The sequence below is a fragment of the Nanorana parkeri genome, unplaced genomic scaffold (genome assembly GCF_000935625.1).
Source record: "Nanorana parkeri isolate BGI_ZX_2015 unplaced genomic scaffold, ASM93562v1 scaffold1072, whole genome shotgun sequence".
In the NCBI taxonomy this organism is placed as follows: domain Eukaryota; kingdom Metazoa; phylum Chordata; class Amphibia; order Anura; family Dicroglossidae; genus Nanorana; species Nanorana parkeri.
This window is the reverse complement of record NW_017307340.1, coordinates 131677-143004: the sequence shown is the minus strand read 5'-3', so window position 1 is coordinate 143004 and position 11328 is coordinate 131677.

Here is an 11328-nt window from a genome sequence, read left to right as displayed (position 1 = left end):
TAGATAACGTGTGCTTCATCATTAAGCACTGACTTTGCACTTGGTTTAATTAGGCTACATTTACTACTCAGTCATGTGGTGAACCATTACAAACAAGTCTGCAGTCCACTTTGGGTCCAAACCCATAGATAAAAAAACACTATTTTAGAGAAATAGGCCACATAGGACACCAAACTATGTTCCAATGCAAAATTATACATACAACTCCCACTGTGGTCATGGATTAACTGCTATTTATAATGTTATTATTATAGTGAAAAACTAATAAGCAAAATACCTCACAGAACACTTGTTGTCATGACAGAAACTGCAACATACACACTCATCAGTACACTGGTGAAAGTGCCAAATCAAATTGCAGTATTACCAAAGAGAAAATGCCACATACAATGCCCATTTATGATGTGGAGAAAAAAGCCATGCAGAACTGTCATATGAAGCCCCATTCACACCAGATCCATTGCCTCACATTGTGATCTTTTTTTAATGCGATACAAGGAAAAATGAATGGGAAAATGAATGGGACCAGTACACAGCAATATGATCCATTCCGGTGCAATGTTCACATACACACACTGTTGATTTGGTGTGAATGGCACCTGAATGACTTGGCAAGAATGGTCAGATGATGTTTCCCATTATGCTTGACTCTCCTCTTGGCATGGAGGTATCTTTAATCTCCATCCTCTAGGTGGTGATGCAGGAGGCAACCAAAAGCTACAGCTGTCAATAATTTTATGTTACCACTAGGTGACTGTTGAGAAGCATGGACCTGAGACAACCATCAAGAGGATACAGAGCGTTGCCCAGTTGTGACATGGAGGCAATTTAAATTGGAAAGGACAAGGCCACAGCTTAACAGAGGTCATGCAAATTGAATTTGCCAGCATAACATCAATCAAGTGTTACAAGTAGAACCTGTGCTGGCCACACTGTGAGAACATGTGAATAATAACACTAACATAGCTTAAAGCTAACCTCTGAGAAAAAAAATAGTTCATTTAGACTAGAATAAACTAGTTCACTGTACATTTCCTATGTAAACATGAATTATATCTAATGTACCATGTGTAGATGGTTGCTGCATTAGGTAAAACTCTTAGATTAATTCATCCCTGACACTACTGTAAGTGCTGAACTTCCAGCCCTGAGACCGACAGTTCCAGCTCCCTTACAGTGAAGAAGAAAGTCTTTCATTCTCTATCTTCCTCTCCCCTCATCCATTTACAAAACGCCTTGTATTCTTTTCACAGAATACAAGGCCTTCAATGAATAGACGCAAGGAAGGGAGATGAATTTAGGATTTTTCCATGTCCATTCAGAGAATGCCTTGTATTTTGAAAAAAAGACAAGGGGAGAGAAAAGCTTGAAGTGACACTAAATTCAAAAGTTAAATCTTAAAAATGCTTTCAAGTAACCTATTAATGCAATTGCGGTTTATCTGCACATCACTTAGCTGTAGATCCTCAAATCCTTTATGAATTGGTGCTGACACTGTCCTTCCTATTGGAGGGAGGGTACTTTTGTTTCCTACGGTCCCTGTGTGTGTTGTAAAGTATTCAGCACTCCAAGATCGTGTCCGTGATGGACTACATGTAGTACATCACGAGGAGCAAGCTTGGAGTGATGACTACTTTACAACACACACAGGGCCCATGGGGAACAAAAGTAGCCACCCTTGTCCTTAAGGCATTTTGTTGAAATGATTGTGTGTTAATAAAACATTGGGAAGGGATGCAGTGAGTAGGATGGAGATTTTCAAACAAGCAGGAAATATAAACTCATGACTTGAACTAGACCTACACAAATTAGTAGCCTTCTGTATTCAACAAAGAGTTGTGCTGTAAGATGTCCTGCTCATGTTGTATCCTGTCAGCATGAGTGTCAGAGTAGATCCATGACCTACAGTCAGGATGCAGAAAAATACAGATCACTTTGATATGAGCACATGACTCAAGATTGGCAGGAGGCTAGGTTGTATTCACCTTGCTTTAATTAAATACAGGTCAGTGGTTAGGAAACACTGCTTTAACTGGCATGAAGCCATGCCATTGCTCTGGATTCTTACTGGTAATTGGTGTCTAAACAGATTTTTTTCCCCTTGACCCAATGTTACGTCTCACAGAATAACCAGGCAAAGGGAATGGGAAATACTTTCTAGGGGGCTTGCTGGGTTTGAGGCCTAATGTGACAACTTCTGTTTCATTGCTCTAAAGCCACCCATGACCCATAATAATGTAGAATGCAATTGTTATATATCTAACACAGGCTACAAGTGAGAGTGAGTGTTTTCTTGCTTGGAGGAACAACACGTCTCGTACTTTCCTCCAGTTATTGTACAATAATCAGAAAACGAATGGACAGTTAGGACCTAGTGATTTTTCCACTGTCTTCATGGACTGGGAGCTGTTCTATAGTCTGATGCATTTGTTCTTATTTATATCACTGAGGCATGAGACAAAAAGTACTTGTCTTGATGATGCCACTAGTTTCTCAAGAATAGATAGTTGATATTCTTATTAACTATTGAATCACCTATAGGTATTTCTTGGAGAAGTCCAAGAGCAGCAGTTTCAAAGAGAGGGGCACTTTTGGCAGCTGCATCCTTTTCAGCAGTCTCCCTGCACTATGTCTCAAGACCACATAATTCTATAGTGAAATTCCCAGGAACTATTGGCATGGGATGCAGTTACCGTGAATATAGTTAACACAGTGCACTCTTATAATTGAACTGTGGACCTGCTCTGTGCAGACTTCAACAGCTATCACTTGTTCCAAGCATTTAATACAATGGTGATCAACCTACTCAACATAAGGGGCCTCAGACGTGGCCCCTGACATCAACAGGATTATGCATAATAATCAGTATTTATAATGCTACAACAAATTTAATTCTGTGAGCATCTCACAGCAGATGGTAAGAGGCTAGGAGTATGTTACAGGAGATGGTAAGAGACTGCAGAAACCCTTCAGATGTGGTTGGAGACTGGTAACATGATGCCAAAGACCACTAGAAATCACTTTAATTTTGGCCCCTCTACAGTTCCATGCTCCCACTCTGGTGCTGTGCACACCTTATAAATGGTTGTTTCCACATTTTATAATTCTGTTATTGTCAAAGAAAAAAAAGAATTGCTGACACATAATTAAGATGGGGAAAACAATAATCCAAACCCATCTCAGAATATTGTTCCTTACGTGAACCTATGTAAGCACCTAGGCAGGAAAAAATATATATTTGCTGTGGGGGTCCAAGGGTCACACAGTAAGTAGAAAGTGCCACAGGTTGGGCTTCAGGGGTCTAACATTCTATAAAAACATCACTGCATCATTTGTAGTAGAACTAACAAACCAAAAACATCATTAATCTTTAATCCATTTACAGATCTCCAGTACGTATCCTCCAAGTCACATTCATTGTGCTGCCTCCTATGATCTGTGGCTACATAGCTCTGTAAGTGTCATACAATATAGATATCTGTTTTTTACACATCAGTAAATATTTATTAAATCTGAAGTTCTTGCAAGCAAATTAATAAATACACAACTAAAATACAAATGGGAACTGTTGTATCTGCCTAAGTCTGTATCGGTTGTAAATATCAGACTGTGCATAGCCATTAATGCTATTTTTTTCTACATTTTTTAACAGTTGCAAAACTGTCTACCCCAGGCTTCCAGGGCGCACTGGCATGCAAGCTGTGTTGGTCCTATATTGAATGTTGTATATTCTGTTTATAGAACGCCTTAGCTTTGTGCAGTCACCTAGAAAGGTTATGATGAAGGGATCTACACCTGGATTTTTAATCCCTAACCATTTATTAAAATTCACAATGGCATACACAGCTGCAGCAGAGATTTGTACTATGTTAGCCAGTGAATAAAGCAGAAAAATGTACAGTTGAGTGATGTCATGTGTTGGCTAATTGAACAGTATAAAGAGAACCTGTCAGAACAGATGCCATTTGCCATAGGCTCTCATTCAGTGCTGAATGCTGCCAATAAAAATAAGTGGTGCTTGCTACATGGTAAAGCACACATGCAGCTTCATGCACAATTAAATGATTATCCTTCAACTTTCATTGCCTGTGGAAGTCAGGCAGTGGCTGTCTCCAGCACTGGATGCATGGTATGGCATTGCCAGGTACTAGCCATTCTGACAGGTTAGTACTAAAAGAAAAGCTTTAGGGCCAAAATACACCTTTGCACTGTGATATCTCCTGGTAATGTGCTTGTTACCACAATGCACATTAATGCACGTTACATGCATTAGAGTGTTGTGGTGCCATTCATTTTAAATGGTACCCCAATGCACTAAGGCAATGCAGCTTGATGCACATACATTGCAGTGCACCACAACTTATGGTAATGCATTTTTTTGTTCATGGGCTGCCCAGTAAAAAAAGATAGGCTGCCATAATGCAGCACACATTACCATGTGACACAATGCATGTTATCGTGCATGTGTTAACGCAACATTCAAGAATGATGAAGTGTTACTGGGCCCTTAAAGACTGCGGTGGTCTTGATGAAAACTGCTATAATACTAATGAGGACACTTGGGTTTTTCAGAAAGCTTAACATTTTAGCCAAATAAGGTATTCCTGATATGACCCTCAAGTCAAGATTTGAAATCCAGTCTTGAATTGTATGCTGCTAACTAGAGGTGCACCGAAATTAAATTTTGAGACCGAAACTGAAAATAAAAAAGTCAGGCTGAAACCAAATTTTTTTTTATTCTAACCTTTTTAAAAATATTTTATTTTTATTAATTTTTCTAAACTTTTAAATGTGTTTATATTTTATCTATTCATTTTTATTAAATATATTTTTAAATATTTTAACTTTACTATTGGGGGCTTTGGTGAAATATCAGGGGTCTAAACAATAGAAAAAGATTGAGGACAACGAGTCCTCAATCTATTTTTGTGCAGCCCCAGCACTGATTGAACAGGTATCCTCTATACTGAGTGTTCCTGTTCATTCATAACTTGTGGATATAGTATAAGTTACTATGTACACAATCATAAATGAATAGAAAGTGATGTTGATCACTTCCTATTCATTCATAACTGGTACATAGTAACTTATACTCTGTCCAGTAATTTACAAGCAGTCAGCGATCACTGATCGCTGAATGTTTGTACCCGCTCTCCATCCTGGATTGGCTCTCCCAGGAGGCTTAGCGGGAGGTGCAGGGAGGAGAGGTTGGTCTCATTTGACAGCTGACTCTTCCCCCTCCTTGCCGGCTCTGCCTCCTGTGACAGCTGATAGCTGTTTCTGCCCACGCACAGCTCTCCTTATCTGTTACAGGAGGCTGAGCAGGGTGTTGCGGGAGGAGAACTCCTCCTGTGACACGCTCACAGCGCTCTCCTCCCCGCTCGTCTCCTGACAGTTTCTCTCCTCCCCACTGGATGCTATGCTGTGTCAGAGGGCACACAGAGCAGCACACAGCAGAGAGGAGAAAAACTATGGATTTTGGCATTTTGCCCAAAGTGCTATTTTCAGCTGATACATTTCGGCGGACAAACTTTTGGTGCATCCCTACTGCTAACACAGCCTGCCTGCTTAGGATGTTTGTTTTTAATGCAGGCATAGCTGTAGTGCACCACTCCAGCATGTCTGCTAATCTGTTCATATTGCAAGAGAGCTATTCCCAAACACATCCTTCTCTGGGTTCCTTACTGTTTTACTTATACAGACATCCTATGTATTCAAGCATCATTAAGTTTAATGAAGCTGTTTCATCACAGCTACCGGTCAGATTCAAACTGCCTTGGAAATGTAAATCTTATTGGTGAGACATCAAACGCAGGGAAAGAATATTACACAGCACAGATTAATAAAGAAGACCAACCATCATTGCATGGGAGTTCATGTCTGGAATCTGTCAACAGTGGATAAACAGTGGATAAAATAGGAGTTAGAGTAAGGTAAACTGAGTGAAATGGTTGACTTTGGCACAGCTGCAGTGTTTCTTGAATAACGTTACTAGTTCATTGACTGATTTCACTTTTTACCTGGAATTGTTAATTAAAACTGTCTGGTCTCTAAAGATTTAAAACAGCACCCCCCTGCAAAAAAGACAGAGGATACCCAACTCTCCAGTGACCTGTTTCTTCTACCTCTCCTCTGTTGTTCTTAAGCTAGCAATACACGGCTCAAATGTTGTCGGCACCACCCTAGATTTTTCAGTCGAGCAGTGACTACAATCTAGCAAATGTTCTCGCCTATGCAGAGTCCTGAAGTGATGTATGGGTCAGAGGAAGGGACCAGCGTGCAACCTTGTGCAAGATATCTACTAATTCCGTTCCTGGATCACATGCTACCTCCCATCGCACCTTCTTCTCATAGTCTCAACTTTGTAAAAGTCTGCTCATGACTCTTGAGTTTTATAGTATTTATAAAGGAGTTGATTTAAACTTTAGTAAAGATTAAGAAAGCCTGTTGGGTCTCCACATACAAGAACATATTTCTTATTGTAAACTTCTGCAACAAAAGACACTGAACTAAACAAAAAGCATGACTGGACATTTCATTATTTCTGCAAAAAGGAAATTACATGACACAGTATTGGTATCATTATATTTTTCTGGCAGGCTTCATTCGCGTACTGCTTGAACTGTCAAAAAGATCAGATCAAATTTATTATGAAAAAAACAAAGCCGCAAAAATGAGAAAACAGGAATGCTTGTAAATACATTTTCAAAGCTGCTTTACTTGAAGAGTAAGACTCCCATTTCAAGGCCAATTATTTCTATTTGAACATTTTTGGTATGTGCCTGAACTGTGCCTAAAACCGGAGATCAGCTGAACACCTCCTCATTCTCCTAACACAACAAATCTGAGCTGTTCAATCTACAGGTAGGAGCTTCTATCAAATTTTCTTGTTCTCTGCTATTGCTCTAATTTAAATAGGTAGTAGAGGTGTTCTCACTTTCTGCTCATTTAAAATTTAATTTGGTGTTTAATTATTGATTTTTATATTTGTTTAGAGTTGTTTAAAAGGTAAACCTAAAGACTGAAATGCTATTATTGGCTTACTCAGTCACAGTCAACTCTCATATGACAATAACTCTCTTTATTGGGTGCGTGATAGGATAATGAATGCCTGGAGACCATTTTAGTATATTCCTCCTTTGCAGCGCTTCCTGTCTTGGGCTGATGATGCTCACCATAGACTGCAAATTCCATGTTAGCATTCCTAGCATGCCCTGCTCTCTCCCGCACTGGTATGAACAAGATGCAATGCCAACACAGGACATGCCTGCAGTCTCGGTGTCAGCCTATGACATCACAGGCTGACATGCCCTTTGTCCTGCTCTGCATTGTATGATTAACCATGTCTCCCCTTCCCAAGCGGGCGACTTACCATGTCTCCCCTTCCCAAGCGAGCATCATTAATCCATAGGACACTGCAGTCAGGTAACCACTCTTAAAAGGAGATGAATCAGACATTTAGAAAACTTTAACAAAAATATGCTACTCGTATGCCACCCTGGTTGCATGGACTTGACTTGAAATATGTTTGAAACTAGTTGTAAAGAAAACATGTATTGAATGGCCCCAATCATTCATCAATCCTAACTTTACACTCTCATGTATTAAGTTCATAGAAATTGCTATTACAATACCTTTTTTCTTTCTCTCATAATCTGCGGCCATTTGACTGACAACTCTGCCTCTCTGTCCTTCCTTCCTGAGTGTTGATTGTAGCCACCATAGACTCCACTGTTCCTGGTCTTTTCTTGCTTTTCAACAGCTTTCCTTACTGAACGATGCTGATGCATGTGCACTAAAGGAAGCATCTGGCACTTTTGCTGTTCTGTTTCAAGAGCCGCTTTATGCTTTGACATACCTCCTTTGGACCTTGATCCTTCCAGGTAGTATCGTCACTAGCTAATTTATATCCATCCACAGGCAGCCTAACTCTGCAATAAGACACAGAAGCTTAAATCCAACATATTTCACTTAATAAAGTACATACAGAGGATGTTTGCTGGTCACATGAAGTGCAACATATTTGCATACCAATGAAATTGTGCTACTTCTGGGCTCCAACAACACTGGGGGATCAGCCATTTGCAGGGCGACTAAATAGTGTTGTCAGACCTAGACAGGAAATCAAGAACAATTTGGGGGAAAGTCAAATTCTTAAATCTCATATCTCATGGAAAGCTTGCAAAAGGCTGATTATCAATTTTACCTGGAGAGACCCTTTTCTTTTTATAAAATAGCATTGTGGATTTTATATCACATCCAAAACACCAATGTTATCTCCAAGGGCTAATGCTATTTAGATTTTTTTCCTTAGATTGTGACCGTAAAGTTCACTCACAAGTGAGAACTCTGGCTATCAGTTCATTGCAAATAGGCTTCTGAACCTCATTCATATGGTAATTTGTGAGTCACTAAAAAGCTCAGCCTGACTTGAATCATAGCTGAGATGTGAGAGGCTCTATCCTGGTGCCAATCAGCTCTCTACAATCCTTTCTTTAAAACTGCCATTCCATTGTGTTGCGCTTGTTGATCTAGGGTAGGAGAATAAAAGTGACCGTTAAAAGTCCTGCCAGAGAAGTCTAGTAACAGTTTCACTGGAGCTCTACAAAAGAACAATATCCAAGCAAATCAACTCACAGGCTCACATTGTGCCCTTGTGAAAATGCAGCAAGACATAGCATTTAACTGAGATAAGTAGGCCAGCGTAAACAATCAGACAGGATGAAGGGATTAGAGTTAACGTCAAGTGTAACATGAATTGCAAATTGACTAAAATATTATGCTTGCTATCTGATCTGGAAATGCTCGTTTCTCAGTTTTTTTGTTTTTTTTACTTACTTCCAGTCTATTACCTTTTGCTTTCTTTTTCTTTTTGTACTGCATGCTTAGGATGAATACATAGAGTTTGCATACAAGGATGAAATGACTGAAACAGTAGTGTAAGAAAAGTGATGGCTATTACCACTGAAAGTTGTAAAACCAAACAGAGCAAATTAGTTATTATACAATGGCACAAAGAACAAGGAGGAAAGGCACACTTCAGTCATTCATGGTATGTAACCACATCGATTGTGTGTACAGGGAGAATAATTAATTCCTAACTGCATGTAATCATATCACATACGATTACATGCGATCAGTAACTTGAATAGATGACAGCTGCTGAATGTAAACGGTAGATTAGGGATTCCTGCTGCAGGAAAACCCAAGTGCATGATGCAGGAATGTCTAATTGCACCTTACAGGTGTGAATGGGGCCTAATACATACACACACACAGATAATATACACACACACACCAATGCACAATAAAACAGCCCTCCACACACACACACACACACAAAATAATTTTTGCAGGGAGGAGGCACAATGCCTGGTGATCCAGTGGTTGATTAGTAATGTCTGCACCTTTGTCTTGTGCAAACTTTACTAATCCTTACGTTTGGCAGGCGCTCAGTGAAACATGTAAGAGCTCCAGCCGAAAGGATGTACTGAGTGCTGGTACTGCCAAGAGCAGCTATGCGGTCAGCATTCAACAAAGATGCAGACCATGTAGCTGTTCCCACAAGTCAGGTACGCATTTTGTGACTGTGTGCCTGACTTGTCAGCTGGCTGTGGACCACATGGCACATCAAAGTCTCAAAATGCCAGCCCACAGGCCAATTCTGGCCCACAGGCCGGTATTTTGAGACCGCCTGATGTAGAATGTCAGAACAACAATTTATTATTTTTAATGGTTGCCTTGGGTTACTGAGTTTATTGTGCTTTTGACATGGTTTTGTTCCCTTGAGAAATGCAGAGGTGGAAAAGATTACATAAAAGGTCCCCCTCCCTCAGGTTTCCATACTGTTGAACAAAGTGTGTACTGGATTGATAGAATTCTAGGGATTCTCAGGGCTAATTAATATGATCACTCCAGAAGCCGATTAAGCCTTAAACGTACATATTTAGCCCCTACTTGGATTAGAAATTTGGCTCTTATGGCATTTGACAAAAGGTTTTGTATTTCAGAGTAGGCTATTGATAGTATAAATCTCAGCCAGCCTCATTTTTATATTTTATATAAATATATATTAATTTAAATACTAACATGTAAATGTAAGCATTTACATTAACAATTATATCTTATATCTAAATGCTTACTTTTAGAATCATTTTAAGAGTTGTCTATTTAGTTCAGTCCACTAATACCCACTTTATTCTCTCTGCGGAACATCTGAGAAAGCAATGTGCACTGTCAGTGGGAGCCCATACACATATTTATTTTAGGACAGAAGCTGATATGTGCCTTCTGGCAGATTAGTATATGGGTACTGTGAGATTTAGCTTCAAATGGTATCACATTAAGGACCTTGCACTCGCTTTCCACGGTTTAAGGGCTTCTTTGCCCACTTTTATTAACGTAAAAGTCCACACTGGTTTTCCCTCGCAGGGGTTTTCAAACATAAAGTACAATGTTTATTCTTCATCCAAAATAACACTTTCAAAGTCTCACCGACTTCTGTTTACCAAAAGCCTTTCCCACACAGGCTGTTTCTTCTCCTTTTGCCACACAGGCTAGTCTTTTGCCACACAGGCTGCTTTTCACCACACAGGTGATACGCTCCTCAGTACGCTCCTCTGTCTTCCAGTTGGAACACTGAACATTAGCCAGCATTCTCTTCGTATGGTCTGTGCACAGGTGCACAACCTCTTGGTGCTGGTCACTACTAAAGTCCGGACCCAGGAAAGGAGATTCCATCCCTCCCAATGCTCTTTGAAACCCAAGCCAAATCCGAAAAACCTGGGAAGAACTGCATAGCCAGCTCTTTCCCAGTAAACGTTTGTGCTTTCTGGAACTGCTCAGCAACCCTCGCTGAGAGTCCTGGGTATCTATATTGCCAAAAGACACCATGGCATTACCAAGCATTGCCACAGTACCTTAACACTCTTTGAGGCACCATATATCAAAGTGTATTGAGATTTAGTTATGGGTCATATAATTGTCTTTGCAACTCCAGCAACAATTTTACATGGAGGATTGTCAAAGTGCTACTAAACACTTAACAAATAAAAAATAAAAAGTAAGAAAAACTGACTAAGCTCTCCAATACTTCTGATATTTCATCCTCATAGTTTCCACTCTATACATCTATTTTCTATTTTATCCAGTCTTTTTTTATGGTCACTTTCTGTCCTTATCTGACATTTTATATCATCTCATTATTTGCGGCTATTACCGTTCATTTACTATCAGCCCTTCCTCATTATAGTGAGAATAGATTAAGCATTTGGTTAGGATTAAATTCTCATAACTGTCTAACCTCTGCACTCGTTACAAAATCCACTA